This window comes from Haliotis asinina, chromosome 1, assembly GCF_037392515.1.
Source record: "Haliotis asinina isolate JCU_RB_2024 chromosome 1, JCU_Hal_asi_v2, whole genome shotgun sequence".
Classification (NCBI taxonomy): Eukaryota; Metazoa; Mollusca; class Gastropoda; order Lepetellida; family Haliotidae; genus Haliotis; species Haliotis asinina.
In genome coordinates, this window is record NC_090280.1 from 77,847,785 (window position 1) to 77,866,190 (window position 18,406).

Here is an 18,406-nt window from a genome sequence, read left to right on the forward strand (position 1 = left end):
CATGTGGAAATATAGATATACCGTTCACTCTATTCAGATATGTCAACAACATAAAAACAATACAGGTGTCATTGCTCAATCTGGTGTCAGCACAGGGCTAATATGGATTAGCACAGCTCAATGACGTGTGTCATGTAAAAACATTCAGAGATGCCCTGTGTAACAAGATCATCTTGCGAAAATAAGAACGAAAAGGTTCAGTGACCATCACTCATGAAAATTTAAAGGCTCAGAAATAGGACAGTTTACAGTATATAGTCATCCATACTCTTGACCACCTTGAGGAGGTGTATCAATAGCAGGACAGTTGTAAATTGTTCAGCTGATTCCTCGATACCATGGGGCATGGGGCATGGTGGGGTGGGGCATTGCGGGTGAGCTGGCTAAGGTGCCAGGCTAGTGATCCAGTGAGGTTGAGGTTTCGGGATTGAGCCCACCTGTGACCGGGTGTAAAAACCTTGGAGTCAACTTTGTGTGCAGACTCTTTCAGTGTTGTCACAACCCCTAGTGTACAGTACACAACCCTGTGCATTTAGAAAAGAACCCTTGAATCGGTTGGTATATGACCAGATGGTGGCCACATGAACATGTGCATACACCTAGTTGCGGGTACAGCAACGTACAGTAAACTTGGACAAAGTACTGTGACTATGTGTCCCAGTCCACCCAGCTGTCAATTGGGTACCTCGTTAGGATGAGAGAGCCGTAATAAACTCGGCGCACCTAGTGGCAGCAAGAGTTGTATACTCCCCAGGGAGTTGAGATTGAAATATGATGTGCTGTTGAGATTGACATCCAGTGATCGACAGAAAAAATACAAGTGCCTGGAGCATGCGCTAGTGCGTGGATATGTGCACTATATAAATATCCTATCTATCTATCTACCATGACTTGGTCAAATTTGCTTTCATGCTAACATTTGGCCCAACCTTGTATGGCCAAAACACAATGGATGTTCGTTTCTAAATCATTATGTGACTGACGAAGCTTAAGCCTTTCATGTGTATATTTTGCAAGTTTTGAGGTACAATCGTGCATGCCTATTTCATCAATATTTCAGAGTAACATGTAGCCCTTTCTCAAAAGTTGTTAGGCTACAACATAAACTGGGCCAGCTGCGGAACATTAAGCTTTCAAAACCTTTTAGCATAAACATGTCTTGCAACTGGTCTTACAAATGTGAAGCATCAGTTATGAAAAACATGCCCTAAGATATTCCCTATCCTGAGTTGTACCATATGGTCCCAAATTTTCAGGTGCACATTATACAAGATTTGGCATGTGTTTATACCAGTGAGGCAACTCAAAACATAATATGTATCATTGTGTTCGAAAGACAATAGTGAAGGATTTGTCACTATTGACAGGTAACAGCTTTTTGACTGGTTACAAGATTTATGGCTGTTCAGTGCTTAGATTGTCTGAACAATGAGGTGCATGAACAATGAGGTCACATCTGTCGCCAGGGAGAAGTCACATGTTGCATATGATGTGTGTTTATGGGCGTAATATCATGATATAGACATTGGATGTCGGCTTTACATTAGGTCAATGATATACAGTGGCTTGATTAATATGTTTGTTCCTTATCAGTGATGATGTTTTTCATTCTGGGTATGATGGTAATGTATTTTTTCACTCATTTTGTGTCAGACTGAGCAAGTACTTAATGTGTAGGCTTCAGTAAAGCTTTCCTAAACTTTAATGGCAAACAAGTGGAGCATGGTGATAAAAATGATGTCCAAAGCACTGCATTATATCATGTATTCCCATGTTTTTTGGTGAACAGTGGTCTGTTTTTTGCATGTATTTGTGATTGATGCTTATCCTGCTCACCATTATCCAACACCTGGTATCATCACACATTCTAAAGATACACTAAGTATTGTGCAATAAACATTGCTTTAGAAGAGATTTGCTATTGATGTGGAAAGGTTTTGTCATTTTTCTTACACTGCTGCCCGTAATATAAAATTACATAATTTTCATCGTGGATAACTAAGTCCAGTGTTCACGAATAGCGTCTGACCCTCTGACAAATCTTGCAGATTCACCAGTGGTCACATAGAAATCATGAAACCCGCAAGCGCCAGTGCCTGACAAATATGTCTTTGTATGAAGTTATTATTTGCGGCATGTGACACTTGTTTGCTTATTTAGAAATCTTAGGTTTGTTATCATATAATGTTAATAATTTCACTGCCAATTATATGAAATGTTAAATCTAAAATGTTTGTTTAACTTTATTCTTTGGATCCTGTGAATTTTCAGTGAGTGAGACAGACATCTGAAACTTACAGGACCCAATGTCCTGTTACTTTGAAACACCATCGTGAACACTGTAAGTCAGGAATGAAGTTTTTAAGTTGATACATGAACAAGAATTTTGTGATCCTCAGTGTTGTCGTCAAGGAGAAAGTGTAGAAAGCAAAGTTCAAATTCATAGAATTGTTTCAGTTGTGTCCTATTTTGGAATTAATGCTCCTAGAAATGTATGTTCACTCATAACAAAAGACATTGCTTGCTATTCACCAGTATGCAATTATTTGAAAATGAGAATTAGTTTTCAAGCAAGTATTACAATGCATTATTCAGTGTTCTTATAAAATAAAGTATTCAGAAATGTTGGTTATGAAAGCCAGCACCTTTGGCATATCATTAGATATTCATGTCAGAATATTTTCATAGCTAGAATTATATTTCAGACAGGTCAGACATTCTGTATTATAGAATGAGGAAGAATAGGCTTTGTTTTTAACTCTTTTGGGTCAGATTGTTCATTAAACCAGTCACATGTATCTAAATGTCTGAATAAAAGTTGAAAGTATGACACATTGATAATTTTGTCCAGCTTACTTACAAGCAATAATTTGTGATAATATTGTTCTGATGAAGAGGTTAAATGGAGATGAGAATCAGATCAAGTAGCAGTTGGCAAAGTTCATTCACATGCAAAATACAAATTGTTTATCTGATATGCAGATGTTCAATGTTCATAAGAAATCGACTTATGATGAATTAAAATGTGCAAAAAGTCTTGTTTGGGTCCAGTAATTTGCTGTATATTTCATTTGAAATGCATATGATAAACAGCTTTGACAATGAACTGAATTTGTGATCCGTTTGAGTTCATGTTATAACGTTAGTTTACTATACATCTATCCATAATATTTATGGTCATGGGAAATGTCTCAGGTTGGCACAAAAGTTTGGAGCAAGACTGCCTGCAGCATTTTAACACAAACTGAAAATGGCTACCAGATAGTAAAGGGGGTAGCTAGTCTTCATAATTGAATGATTTGAGGAAAATATCAGGGGCAACCTGATGGTTTGTTTATTGTCCATCTGAAACATTTGCTAAATCTCTTCAAGCTGATCCTTTCAAATTTCACATGGATAATACCTTCAATGGCAGGTTGTAATCTTTTCCTGAGAACTTTTGCTCTGATCCATTTGGAAGCATTACCATGATGGCAGACAATTTTGATATGTCTTTCTAGCCTATTGTTCAGCCCTTGTGAAGTTTGTATGCATCAAATATGATTGATTGGTTGGTGTTCATTGCTACATTCAGCCACATTTCCATTTCATGTTGTAAATAATGAAGTTGGAACCTGACAATCCAGTGATCAACAGCATGAGCATTGATCTTTGCAATTGGGATACATATGTCAACCAAGTCACCAAGTTTGACAATAAAAAAGTGTTTTAATTGCAACATACGCGTCACAAGCAGTTTGCTGTGTTGCCAGATGTTTGTATGTCATGTATATTGATTGACATTTCTACTATCTACAATCATAGACATTCCCTTTAACCGTTGTCTTAGTTTCTTTCATTTTCAAAATCTTCTCCCCATTCTCATGGCCAACATGGAATATTAGGTGGACATTACCCAGCAACTGCAGTTTTCACACAAATGTGCTTAATGCCTTTCCTTTGACCCTATGCTAACTCTGAAGCTGATCTTCCAGCTGTTGTGTTTATATCAGAAGCTAAGAGGATTTGGATCTGGTTTTAAACAATACCAGTACAGCACACATATTGATATTGTAACTTGAGTCCATTATGAATACCAATCTGACAAGTGTAAACTGGCAGCGGTCCCCTGGCTGTGAATACACAATGCCTTTCACAAAGTTGTCTAATGGAACATGGTTGTAGCCCATTAGTCATACATTCATTTCTCATTTGGCCACCAGTCATACACGAACAATCCGGATTAATTAAAACAACAACCTTACGAAAGACTCATCTGCTTTTCTGAAATCCAGCTGATAGTCAGGTGTATAGATGTATAAGTCAATATGTCTATTCTGCGTACTGATTGCTTGGAACATACATGTATTCTTGGAAATAGTTCCATTACTCTTTAGAATTAAACTATAATGCTTATTGAGGAAATACTGTATTTGTTTAAACTTTGAGTTAACTGATTTATTGGACTGTTTGAGGCTAACTACATATATACTGACCAACATGGGAAAATCTTCCCTTATATGTTATAATGGCAGGTTTTCTTGAAGTAGAGTATGTGACATCAAGGCAAGGTACGTGACAAGTTTCGTTGCAAGGTCGTTTTCAAAACATTAAAACCTCAACGTATGAACACTGTATTCACTGTATGGCGGTGTGTTGTCAAGGGCAGCAGAGGCAGAATGACAACTGCTGGCATTACTATGCTCACAACGGCACTGCACACATCCACAGCACTCAGGATCAAGGCTCAGTGAAGTTCATCAGTAGCATAAGGAAGCAAGCAAGTGAGGATCCACAGGGTTGAGAAGTTTGAGTCCGCAAAGATATTTGAGCTGATGCATGCCCCAGGAAATGGGTGTATCGTGAATAGGATAACAGATTCATTAGACTCAAGGACCAACATCAAGCTGGCCAGAACATGTCTCTGGAGTTCCTGGACACAGCTCGATATAGCAGAGATCTAGATGGTGAAACTGACTGACTATATGGTGTAAAATAAGAGAAAAAGCAAGATTTTCTATGATATATGATTCCCTGATCTCCTTTGCATGTTTTGTACATTAATTCCTGTTCAGAAAGTAAATAATTACTGCTTTTTAAAGATCCTTTGTGGGGAGGTTTCATATTGGTCATTCCATTGCCTACAGAGGTATCAAGGTTTCTTATATAAGAGTCCCTCCTGGATTCCGCGGCATACTTTGTAAGAATTCCGTGGCAAATTTAAGCAAATACTGCACAGTATTCAGCAAAACATTCTGCTGTTAAAACATTTAGAAAAAAAACCTAACAAAATCGTTGTACAGACCTTCATGGTTTATTATTCTCAAACACAAATATAAAGTTAAGTCGACAGTACACATCACACCTTGAGTAAGTTTGATGACAAAGAACCCACACCTTTTTCTGTGTTGAGAATTAAGCACTTGCTGAAAGTTATTTCTCTCCTCTCAGTCGTAACTTTGATGCAAACAATTTTATATCTAAAAGAAATCAGAAATAATTTCAGTTTTCAAAATGATCGATTTTGAGAATGTAATTGCAGTCTCAAAATCATCTAATATTATTTCAAAGATGCCTAAAACTTGCTTTATTAATAAAATATCTTTTTGTCATGTTTATTTTTGAAAATGTTGTCGTTTGAAAATGTCAGTCCTTTTTAAGTGTTTTTGTGTAGCCAATCCTACTTTTGACATTAACTCTATTTTCCTTTTGGCTGACAATCATTTTTCACTCATTTTTTAAAAAAAGCAAATTCCACGGCAGAAAAGTGGCAAATTCTCCACGGATTCTGCACGAAAATGCATTATCCGCAGACCATACATTTTTCTGCATTTTTACTGGAATCGCGGAATCCAGGGGTACATAAGAGAAATCAACCATGACATGTATTATTTAAGGGGTATAACTAATGGGTTGCATGACTAATGGGGTGCCACCTGCTCCATCTAATATTTGGAATTTCACTCGTCAGTGACATATAGATTCTAGTTATCCCACAGCTTAATCCCAGACCAAATATGTGTTGCATTTGATAACTTTTGAAAAGACATTGTGTGTTCATGTCTTCTGCCATAGGTATTGTTCTAAGCCTATTGATTATCACTGATGCAAGCGAGATCAGTTGATTGATCGATTAATAGACCAATCACTCCAGCACTAGCGTTAAGACAGTTAATTAAGTTGTATTTTGTCAAAATTGCTCATGAGGGATGAATGAAAATACATCATACTGGGCGCCGTTCAGCAAAGTGATTGTAGCGCTGCAACAGTCGGTAGTCTTATGTTGAAGTATTGGCATTGCCATCACTATGATCGTTTTGAGTGCTATGATTGTTTTGTGAAACAAGGCCCAGTAACAGACGTCCAACTTCATATCGCTGTCTGAAGTTGAATAGGTGAGGAATAAGTTTCAGTGATTTTTAGAAAAAGAAATTACAGGTGAACTACAGATTCTTAGGCTTCTACTTAAAACTCTGACCTATGATGAAGTTGAATCCATACAGTGGACTTCTAGCACATATTTTTTATCATATTGGAAAGTGGTTTGATGTGTTCATATTTGAGATTGAAGTTGATACACAACATTTTTCTAGTACTCTGTGCTTGATACATTTCAAATGCGTGAGCATTCATTGTTTATTAAATTCCAATGTAAATGGTACAGATATTGCTAACACTGCAACTAATATGGTAAATTTTGTTTCCTCACTATTCTATTTATTTTCCATGTCAGAATTTGATTTTAAGAATTTTAAGAAAGGTCAAAATCCATTTCATTTCCTGTTTTCTTATCTGTATTCACTTTGAGCAACGAACAAAAGTGAGTTACATGTACAGTCTCTTGAATATCTTATTAACCTGGGGTGATGGGTAGCCTAGTAGTGTTGAAGTGTCCACTTCTCATGCTTGAAATCCAGGTTTAAATCTCCACATGGGTACAGTGTGTGAAGCCAGTGTCACCTGTCGTGATATTCCTGGAATCTTGCTAAAATATGTGTAAAATCCAACTCATTGACTCACTCACTCTGATGGTCCTTTAATGTTCACAAAAACGTGGGACCAAAGGACATAATAATATAGCAATATACTTAGTGTAGATAGTACCTTTATCATGATATAAAAGTGTATGCTAGAAAATGAGATATTGTCTAATCTATCTGCCAGAAAAATGTACCTGAATCAGTCAAAATCATTTGTTACAGGAGCTCTTCAAAGACCTCTTTACATTCACCATCCATTGCGACACAATGTGTATTCATGTCTGCATCCAATTGTGCATAATGTACGTCTTTGTCTTCTGAAACCTTGGAGGATACGTAAATCCCCAAATTCTGTCATTTCAGCTCTACTACACTTTTAATCGTGGAATATTTGGTATTTTTAGTAATGGCTAAAACTGGGCACAATTGCCTGCAACTAAAGGGGTGGTGTGAATCAGGCTAAAGTCCATGCAGGTACAATAATTACTGTACCTCAGTTGTTGGTGATCTGTTGCTCACTTTTTATTTGTACCGTCTATAGTTATTTCATTTTATCATAGCGTATTAGTTTTAGATTTATATTTTTGTGCTACTCTAGTATTTTAACTGACCTTTGTGGCAGTTTTTTTTTCTAAATTTATTGACTTTAGTATTGATATAAATTGAATTGTTCTCGTCACTATATGAAATGATGACACTAAATATTAACTCGCTCGTTCACTCTGAAACCCTGATTTTGTGTGAACTGAATTACTCAATTAGTCATATTTGTTTGAATGTATTATAATTAACCACAGCATTGCACATATACAACATAAGTTACATTTGAAATTTCAAGGAAAACAGCCATGATATTCAGGAAAAATATATCTTTGTCTAATCTGAAGAAATACTGAGAGGCAAGAGCAAAGGACTCTCCATTTGTTTCAAGTAACTCAATATTTAGACATGCAATATAACTGCTCAAGAGTCTTCTTTGATTGGGACTAATGCACTTTAATTCGATCAAGTCCATTGTTGACAGTCCCATCCAAGTGTTGATAGCAACTAATTTTTTATTGATGTGAATTCACTTGATACCCAAAGATATAATTTCAATTTGCTAGGAGTTATGTTTCTGTTGCTATGTGATATACATCAGTAAATTAATGATTAGAGACATCTAATGCTCAATTTACAAGGATGTATAAGTAATGACATAATTATGTAAGGGTGCCATTGTACAAGTGAACTGATCATGAGGTGATCCAAACACAGTGTGTACTTCAGCCTAGACGCAATGTTGTAGTGCTAGTAACATTTTATGCTTATCAGAATTTTTATTGACACAGCAGTAGGAATAAGTCATTTTCATCGTCGTTAAGATTCCCTTAGTTAGTTGATCATACCATATGGTTATGGAGTCTTTCTGCATTTCAGTTAGTATCATAATAATTTTCATTTAGTGTTAAATGTTACAGAAATTCTGTAAATTAGGTATGTCAGCATTGGAACATGGTAAGTGGACATTAAAATAGCAGTGTTCAAGCGTTCATGATGTAAGAGAATATGTAGTAACTGTTCAACTAATGTTAAAAAGTCTCATAAATATATAAGTAATTTATATGTACCCTGAACAAACCTTGTTCAAAATTTCAAGATGGCTGCTGTACTCTGAGTGACCTGCTCAATAGCTTCAACATTATCAACTGAGACATATACACAGTAGCCATTAACAGCCTACAATATCAGGCAAGCATAGCAAATCATTATAAATGACAAAACAGTTTATAAGATACTGATTTAATCAACAGAATATGCTAGCAACTCACAACTTGTCCCGGCTGACGCCATTACAATTCATAAGGATGTGTTTGCCACACATTTTACAGTGAACCACTGGTTTCCATTTGAGCTTGCAAACAGCCTTTATATACTGGGGGCTGCAATCAATAGCCCTGGCAGGCTGCCAGCCTTGTTGAATTATGCGTGCTCAGTCACAGGAGAGTGCAACATGCTAGCTGATATGTGATAGTCAATTCGGGTAGCAGGGAGCTCGGGTGGAATAAACAAGCTTTAGGCTGTCAATCATGCCTAGAATCCATGTGACCAATCAGGTTAGACGACGTGTGTACTACCCAGGGCTGTGATAGAATTAAGCTTATCTTATGTCCAACACGGTGAGCTATTGTGAAGGCACATAACACAATAGTTGATAAGAGATAGTGAGGCTAAATATATCTTTACAAAGGTCTAACAAAGGTTCGAGTCATTGGGACATGATGTTAGTGGGAGGAGCATGTTATGTGGATCTTCACCCTTGTCCATGGTGATGTATGTTTAAATCTACATGTTTGACAAACGACACAGTGTGAACGAGAACATATCACATGTGGTAGGTGTGATATCACTGCATCTGATGCAATGCACAGCAGACATCGACATGCATGAGCGGTGTCATATTTCAACTCATTCATTTCAGGCGAATACAGAATTGGTCCGAGTGTAAATGGACTTGTGTGTGGATTTCACCTTGAGGGAATATACAGCTCATCGTCATCAGCTGGCTACCATAAACAGGATAATAACACCGTTTGTCACTGCACAAACCACACTCATGGGTGATTGGCGGAAGTGAAAGGAAGTCCATAGCTTTAGATCGTCAATTGCAGATATCATCCGATCTAACTGGGTCATCCAATGTTCCCGCTGGGCTCATTGTAAACAATTGTAAGTAATGATCTCATGGATTCACCAAATATTTTGTTACTTGTGTAAAATAATGTTTTGTTATTCCACCTCAGGCAGTGATAATGGTGACAGTGTGGAACGTAAGTAACAGTGACATTCACTGCATTTAATTCATTAGCCTTGTACTTGACTTGTATATTTCATGGCTGTCATATCACATAACCTACAAGTATATAATGATTCTGAATTATCTCTGTCATTATCATTCATCATTTATGAATGTGTGGTTATGTAAATATCACCATTAAAGTGTTGTGTGTATTATCAAGATATATTTTTCAATTGAAAATAGCTAATACAGAAAACAGATCATTTACATTGACACAATTCATAAATTTACATATCAATTTCATATTTACCCCCTCTGTCAGCTGTCAGATGAGTGCAATGTGTGACTGATGATATTTATTTTGCTAATAGATTAAGTATACTTCAATGACTGTGTTAACAGCATTTCATATTCAGTGATGGATGTGCGTCATTTGTGTTCATTGTTGGGCAAATGATGTGTTTGCAGTGGACATATTTTGTTGATTTCCTTAATGCAAGCATTGTAATTGTGTGTTACAGGCTGTTTGTTAATGCAGTGTGGTTTCATCATGTAAATATGATGGTATGATTTTGATGTTTACAGCAAATAACAAAGATCTGAGCTAACCACCTGACACTGCAAATTGCAAGTAAGTAATTAGACCTCATTCACTGATGACAGTCATACATATTGTATGTGTTACCATGCAGGTGTTACCAGTGCACTTCCTGAAATTTGTTGTTTGATAAATTTCATGAGGCTAGAACTGTTTCATGAGGAAGTTTCTCTGGAATACTTGTGTAAACTACATGAATAGAACATCAAGCATAGATGTTTAATTGTACAAATGTCCTGTACACGTAAGTGCCCTGAGTTTCCATGGTAATTTTGATAGTATGTAACAAAACCTCCCTTATTCCATTCTATGTGTCTGATAGTGAACAGGTTGTTGACCTTTTAAAGAGGATACCTCTTTTTGCCATGACAACAGCTAGAATTTCTGTTACAGACAGTATTTGATCTTATACATGCAAATGGCAAGCTGTCAGTCGAAACATTTTATGTTGTATTGTTACAGATATGATTACTGATCATTGAATATCGAATTGGATGAAAAACAATTTCACATATCAAAATGCATATTTACTGATGCATGTATCTAAGGATGAAAACATGTGATATGTTTAGGTAGTTTGGAGAATGATATTGATGTCACTGAGAGAAATGATCTAAATTTCTCTCAGTCTGGTATCAGCTTTCAAATTAATCTGAAAGTGATATCTGTCGGTATCAGTATCCTGATCTATGTATTATTATCTGTCATAGCCTGCATAGCAAACCCTTCTATTTTTAGATTTCTAAGGTTAAGAATTTTCAACAAGTCTGGTTCAGGTAATGCTTTCAGCAGCAGTGTGTGACCCATTTGCAGGAGTCAGCTTTATCAGTTACTCAAGTTGTTCAAAGTAACCCAACCAAAGGCCATTCATTATACAAACATGACCTCAGTGTTGCATGACAATATAAAACCTACTTGGAATAATACTTGATCTTAAGTTACAGAGTACATATGAATGTATTTTAGGAATACATGATGATAATGCAAATGAGAAGAACGAAAAACATTTGAAGATATGTCTGTGGGTTGAGTCCTTTGTATAACTGTGCCTGTCATAGCCATGTACATATGAATCACTGCCTCACTTATGATACGAAGGTGAGCACAATCCGTCCTCATCTCACAAAACACAACAAAACAAACACTTTATCACTATAGTATTTAGCTCCTGTGTACATGCAGAATGGTTTGTAAACCTTTCAATTGCAATGTGAATTTGCGACATCTTCTTTCCACTTATCAGACAGTAAACTAAGAAAAGCAAGATTTATGGATGTCAGCTTCTGTGTTGTGAAGAGCGTGTTTCGGAGCAGATCCTTACTTCTTCACCTGATGATGAAAGAGCAAGTGTACACTCTGAGACATTGTTTTTTGCTTAATAAAGAAGTTGACATCCATAAATCTTACTTTTCTTATGTATTCCACGTCTAAATTTCCTTCAAAGATTTACACTATAAACTGACATAATCAGTGAATGCTTGTTCAGAAGGGGAAAAATATATTTGGTGTACCTTTTTCATATAGAATGACCTGTATGCCATTATGCTGCAGAATGATTTAAAAAATATTTTTTCAATCTATCAAATGTTACTTATTTTTTCAGGAAACGTTTGTTCAGTAGCATTACAAAGTATATGATTTACCATGTACAAACAGAATGATTCATTTGCTATTCTGTTACATAATGAGTTGGGTGAATATTTGTTGCAAATTATCAAGCAGTAAACTTGTCTATCAATGGAGCAGTTTCTGCTCTTTAGCACAAGGTATTTGACCTCTAGGCTTCATGACAGAAGAAATTGGTTGAATATCTGTTGCAAATTATTAAACCTGAAACTTGTGTATCAAATGATACAAGAAGACGTGACATGTGGTATGTATGATGTCACTTCCATGATGTGGAGTTCTCTCCACAGCACAAAGTGTTAGGCATACTTGTAGAACAACCTGTAGGCCTCACCACATAATGAAATGGTTGAATATTTGTGTCAGATTATCAAGCAGTAAAGCTGTGTATCAAATGAGCAGTTTTCTCTCTAGAGAACGATACCAGTGCAGATGTGGGTTATGATTGATCTTCATTAACCCACACTTGTTGTAAACGGTGAATAATGAGATTTGTTGGACAGCCTTGCTGACTTGGTTGACACGTGTTATTGTAACCCAGTTACAAAGATCAATGCTCATGCTGTTGATCACTGGATTGTTTGGTCTTATGGACCACCACCATTAAGCGGAAATGTGGCTGAGTGTGGTGTTACACCCCAACCAATCAACCATATTTGATGCATACAAACTTCACAAGGGCTGATCAATGGGCTAGAAAGACATATCAAAATTATCTGCCATGATGGTATTGTTTCCAAATGTAGCAGATTGCAAGTTCTGTGAGAAAGTTCACGACATGCCATCTGAGGATCTGATTTGCTTCAGGAGATTTAGCAAATGTTTCAGATGGACAACAAACAACCCATCAGGTTGCCTGTGTTACTTCGCCCAAATCATTCAATTATCAAGAATAACTACCACGTGTGCTGACTGGTGTCCATTTTCAGTCTGTGTCAAGATGTTACAGGCAGTCTTGCTCCACACTTGGACATTTTCCATGACCATTCTTGTTACAGACAGATTTACGGTAAACTAACAAGAACTCAAAGGGAGTTTGATTGATGCTCATGATATTGATCACTGACTTGTCTGGTCAGACTTTCATATTTACAGATCACTGCCATATAGCTGGACTATGTGTGTTATTGAACAACAACCCATGCAACCAACCACAAAGTATTTGCCATGCATGTAAATGGACCTGCAAGCCACTCTACAGAATGAATTTGTCATAATTTTAATGAAAACTATCCAACAGTAAAAGTACATATTCTTGATATTTTGCTGTTCAAAATTTGTTAAATGGAAACAAATACTATGGCTTAAAATACTTACTTAAAATACTAAAAATGCATTTGTTACCATGAATACTCAAGCTAACAATTTGTGGAGTATTCACAGCTTATAATGAATTAAACAGTATTCAGTTTCTTTGTTATCATATGAAACAGATGACAAATTGTTCTGTTGGTTACAGTCACAACAAACAATATGTTAAATGACGTGAAATGATATGTTGGTGTTTTTGAAATGAATAACAATAAAGGCAAGCTACTCAATGCTAGTATTGTGACTATAAAATAGTAGCAGGAAGTAGGAAACATGCCTCATCACAATACAATATTCTGCATTGAAAAGCCACTGCCAAAGTCGTCGTATGTGAATAAGGCGAGATAAATGGTGTGGATATTGTCATTTGAAATTCATTTTGAATGACATGTTGAAATATACATTAAGCAAATATACAGTTTACATTTTTCTGAAAACTTAATAAGAAAAGTTATAAGAAAAGCAACATTTATGGATGTCAACATCTTTATAGTGAATATCACAATGTTTCGGAGCGTGTGCTTGTTCCTTAACCAAACGAGTTGTAGGGAATATCAAGGTAGAGAGTATCATATACTTGATATTCCGAACCATTCACTTGACGAAGGACCAAGCCCTTCAAATATTTGAGAAAAGTAATGCAAGCTCCACCCCCTTTTGAACATGGCATCTTTCTTTGCTGAAGAAGCTTTGTGATGGCCTGGTGGTTAAAGCCTTTGCTTGTGATGCTGAAGACCTGGGTTTGATTCCCCACATGGGTACAATGTTTAAAGCTCATGTCAGGTGTTCCCATGAAATGATTCATGTAGGTTCCTTAATCACATTTACGATAGTAATTATTCAGGAGTTTTAAACTTATAATTGTTTGCCTAAAAGGTTAAACAGATAAAAGGATTTTTAAGCATTTTTTGTTTTAGTGCTCTGTTTTTGTTTAAATTAAAACTGAAGGTGTATATAATTACTAGGTTTTTATTCTGGTCACATGTTATTGTAGTTTCAACATTGCACAAATCTGAACTGTCTGTATCCACAGAATGAATATTATCATATTTAAAGGTCACATGCAAACAAAAAACCAAACGTAATTAAAACACAGTTATCACTTGTTCATGATACATAAAATGCATTGGTGATTGTTAAATCACAAATAAACAAAATTATAAGCGTATAATCGCAAATCAAAAGTGCAATATTTTGTACTTGGTTTTAGATCCTTCGAAACAAAGCAGCCACGATACTGAATAAGTGTGCACTCATGTGTAATGATGCCTTGTCATTGGCCACTGGTTCATTTGCCGATACGCTTAGATGGCTCTTTGTTCATGGCCTATAGCCAAGCCTGGTAGGTGTTAATTTCAAATTGCAAATGGTCAGTAATTGAAGTTGTGCATTGCATGTTGTCATCAGCAGACAGGCGGGCAGAGATACAGGTGTCAATAAACCAGACATTGAGTTTTCTCTATGACAGAGTCTGCTTATCACAATCAACATTGGTTTTTTTAAGTGACAAGTAGATTATTTACATGTTTATGTACACAACCAGGATTAGACCACTGCTCACGACCCCATACTCCAGGCAGGCATACTGTTTCAAGCTCCATGAACCTACTCACTGCACATACATTATGAGCGCTGGGGGAAGATTAGTGAATCGTTTGAACTTGCTATTTTTCATCGCTTTTTCTTTCAATTTTGTTGGTTGAATTGGCATTTTTGATGATTTGTTTAATTAAGTGCATACTGAAAGGTATCAGAATCTGCAAAGTTGCATTTTATATTGCATGTGACCTTTAAATGACTCTCTGTGTGCACGCTGAACGCCCATTTTGGATATAAACAGTGTCATTCAACAAAAAAAATATTGTTGGGCTACCTTTTCTTTTGTTGAGCCTAATGGTTACATAGTTACACTCATGCAGACTAGTCTCTATTTCCCTCTTTGACACATCATGTGAAGCACATTGTTTGTGTCCCACATGTTATGGTACAGCTGAATCATGCTATTAGTCATACAGTAGTCAATTTCTTTCTTGAGTGGAAACAAGTGCCATTCACAATCACTACTTTTTTATTGAAGAGAAGTAAATAATGACAAGGCCTGGGAATATGAAGTCTGGATTATCTACCCAAGCAGATTCCGTCAGCCATCTAGCACAGAACATTTTTGAATGGATCACAGAAATTCACTGATGATGCCAGCTATTTGTGAAAGGGGTGAGCACAACAGCTACTCTGATATTTGTGAAAAGAAAATAAGTCATTTGTTGCTTGGCAACCACCACTTTCTCCATGATAGTTTATAGTATGTCAAGAGAAAGAGGACAAAATATATTATTTAAAATGTAGTGGCATTCAATTCTGTAACAGGGTTTTACCTGCAGAACTAAGATTCCAAAGTATCCCTATCAAATATCCTTTCTAGGATTCCAAATGTGCAGAACTAAGATTGGAGATGCCACCTATCAAACATTTTACATGTTCTTTCTTGCATAACTAAGATTCACGAGAACGTTAGGCCTTAATCACCAAGTTCAAGGGATCTTAATCTACAGAAGTAATGTTGCAGAAGACCCCCTATACAAAACTTCAAGGATTCTTAAGTTTTCCTCAGAGAATGTTTTTGGTCAGCGGTAAAGATTGGTCTGTTACACTGGGTTCCATTCTCCACATGGGTACATTGTATGAAGCCCATTTCTGGTCTGTGATATTGCTGGAATATTGCTAAAAGTGGGTTAAATTCATACTGTCTCACTCTGGCTTGTTCGATATGCCACTTAATTCTGCGTGGATCAGCTACACTAAATAGTGATATTGTCAATGTTACTCGTTGTATGCATCACTCATTTAACTTGTCACATAATTCACCAAGGGCAACAACACTACATATTGATATCAGATATGCTGGTTGTTCAGTGCATGCATCACCATCTGGCCTTTTGAATAGGTTTCATTATGTCATGTCAGTATGGATCACCAACATTCAATATTTGTACTGTAAATGTCTATGAAATATGTCTCAAAATACAGAATTTGTGTTCATGGACATTGTATGACGTATATAGACAAACTTTCATTCAGTTGTAAGGACACAAGTGCTGTATAAAACACAAGATTTGTCAAAAACACAAATGTGAAGTTAAACACAGGCAGCGATAAGGCACAAGCGTTTTCAGTGCAACACAACTGCAGTATAGACAAAAGCATTCTTACAATAACACAATGGCTGCATAAAACCCACACATTTTATAAAACTGAAGTACTGTATGAAAAAAAGTAATGAGTTGACTTGTGTGATGGTTGCTCTGAATTATGGTTATGATTTATGGTCCAACGCTGAATTGTAGGTAATCCCCGATGCGACATATGTAATGATTTACCTCAAATTTAGGTTTTGATACTGATCCCAAACTAATCCTTTGAACATACGGTTCTTACATACATGGATAGTTCGTTCACAATGGACTAATTTGTAAGTCCTCACCATATTTCTGTATCTTACGTATAGTATATGTAGGTTATCCATCATTCACATTTCACAGTCCTGATTTTACTCCTGAAAGTGATATATTTCTTGTTCAAGTGTCGACATAATATGTTATGTGATATACTTAGCCTTATTACCTGTATGGTCAACATATGGGCCCTTGCTTATTGATCTTGTACATCACACGAGTGTCGTGTCACGTTGATCTGTGTTGTAATGCCTTTTAATGATTAGATTGGATAACCAATGATCTCTCAGTTAGGTCATGTTATGATGTAACTACTTTTCCATTCATTACAAACACGTACAACTTTTGTGTATTGTGGGAATGTAAACATTGCGAACATTGTCATGTTGCTGTTTATTGTCTGAGTCAAAGTAAGACATTATATCTCTTGAAAGATATAAACTCAATGTTTCCACCAGTCATGTTAGCCGAGTGAAGCAACTGGAAACCAAGAAATGGGGTGCTATGGAGTGCTGTAAGAGGCTGTTTGAGGTGATGATAACTGACATGCATCATGATGTCAGTTATCAAGGAGGCAGACAGCATAGTGACACAAAAAAAATTGTGATGTTATGCAAAAGTGTTCTACAGTACAAAATTCTGCTTCAGCCTCTTTGTGAAACCAATTTAATCCATGTTAAACTTGGGTAATAAATAAAATACCACACTTGGTCTAATTTCATACAAATAATACTAAACTCGAGACTTTCTCATGGTATCTAACTGAGCAAAAACATGGTGAGATACCATAGGAAGGGCGCTCATTTTGTAAAATTTGTATGTTCTTTGTTTATCACTCTGCTTGGATTTACTATGTAGAGTACAGCTGTCGTCATCCTGGTTGACACTTTCCTTGTTCAAGGACATCCTGAAAGATTGTTACTTTTATAGCACTTGGCCAAGGACTTATAGCTGGCAGTGGCTTCTTATGTGATGAATAAAGTAATGAAACTCTGTGCCAGTCATTATCATTTGTGAGTAGCAGTAAGCTTGCAATTAGTCAAAATATATACTGAAGGAAAAACCTATGTGATCACAGTAAAGGACAAGTGCTCCATTATATTATTCCAAGGATTCTTCACAAGCTGTGTATCACATAGCTTGTGCCTTCAAGGAAACTGGAAACAAATACGGGAACACTTGTGCTTTCATGTGATCCCTTCAATTTTTCCCTCAGTATATAATGATCATTTTGACTACAGTCAGAAAGTGGACTTTTGTAGGTGTCAGTGAAACATCATGTGTAGATATAGTTGGGGAGTCCATCATTGCTCATGAGTAACAAACTGCACCACTATTCTACCAGATTCCCATGAAGCCAGTATAGTACTTCTGCTACAGGCTGTCACCATGTGATGATTATCTGTTCAAGATATTGCACATGCCCCTTTAAGTATCAGAATTGTGTTTGTTCACAAACAGAAGAAAAATCTGATCACATGATGTGTAAGTTAGCCAGTGGCAGTGACTTTCCATGAAGCCATGGCACTGGAAAGTGAAATCAACTATTTCTTCAAGCTCAATTCCCATCCACGGCTACCGGCTACCTGCACAAGAGATGGCTACAGGCAATCACCATGTGACAATTTGTCCATTCAAAATATTGCACATGTCCCTTTATGTTGTGTTTGTTCACAAACAG

At 36.4% G+C, this 18,406-nt stretch overlaps 1 protein-coding gene across 2 annotated transcripts in view; it reads left to right on the plus strand.

Moving 5' to 3' along the window:
• The first annotated feature begins 9,085 nt into the window (after positions 1-9,085).
• The window catches only part of LOC137297667 (uncharacterized), a 115,305-nt gene continuing 105,984 nt past the window's right edge, over positions 9,086-18,406 (plus strand). Inside the window, exons 1-3 of one of the 2 annotated variants that reach the window (XM_067829581.1) lie at positions 9,086-9,333; positions 9,421-9,668; positions 10,324-10,369. The gene's annotated coding sequence lies outside the window, so the exon portion shown is untranslated. The remainder of the gene's footprint in view (positions 9,334-9,420; positions 9,669-10,323; positions 10,370-18,406) is intronic. The other variant, XM_067829589.1, reaches the window with a different exon arrangement.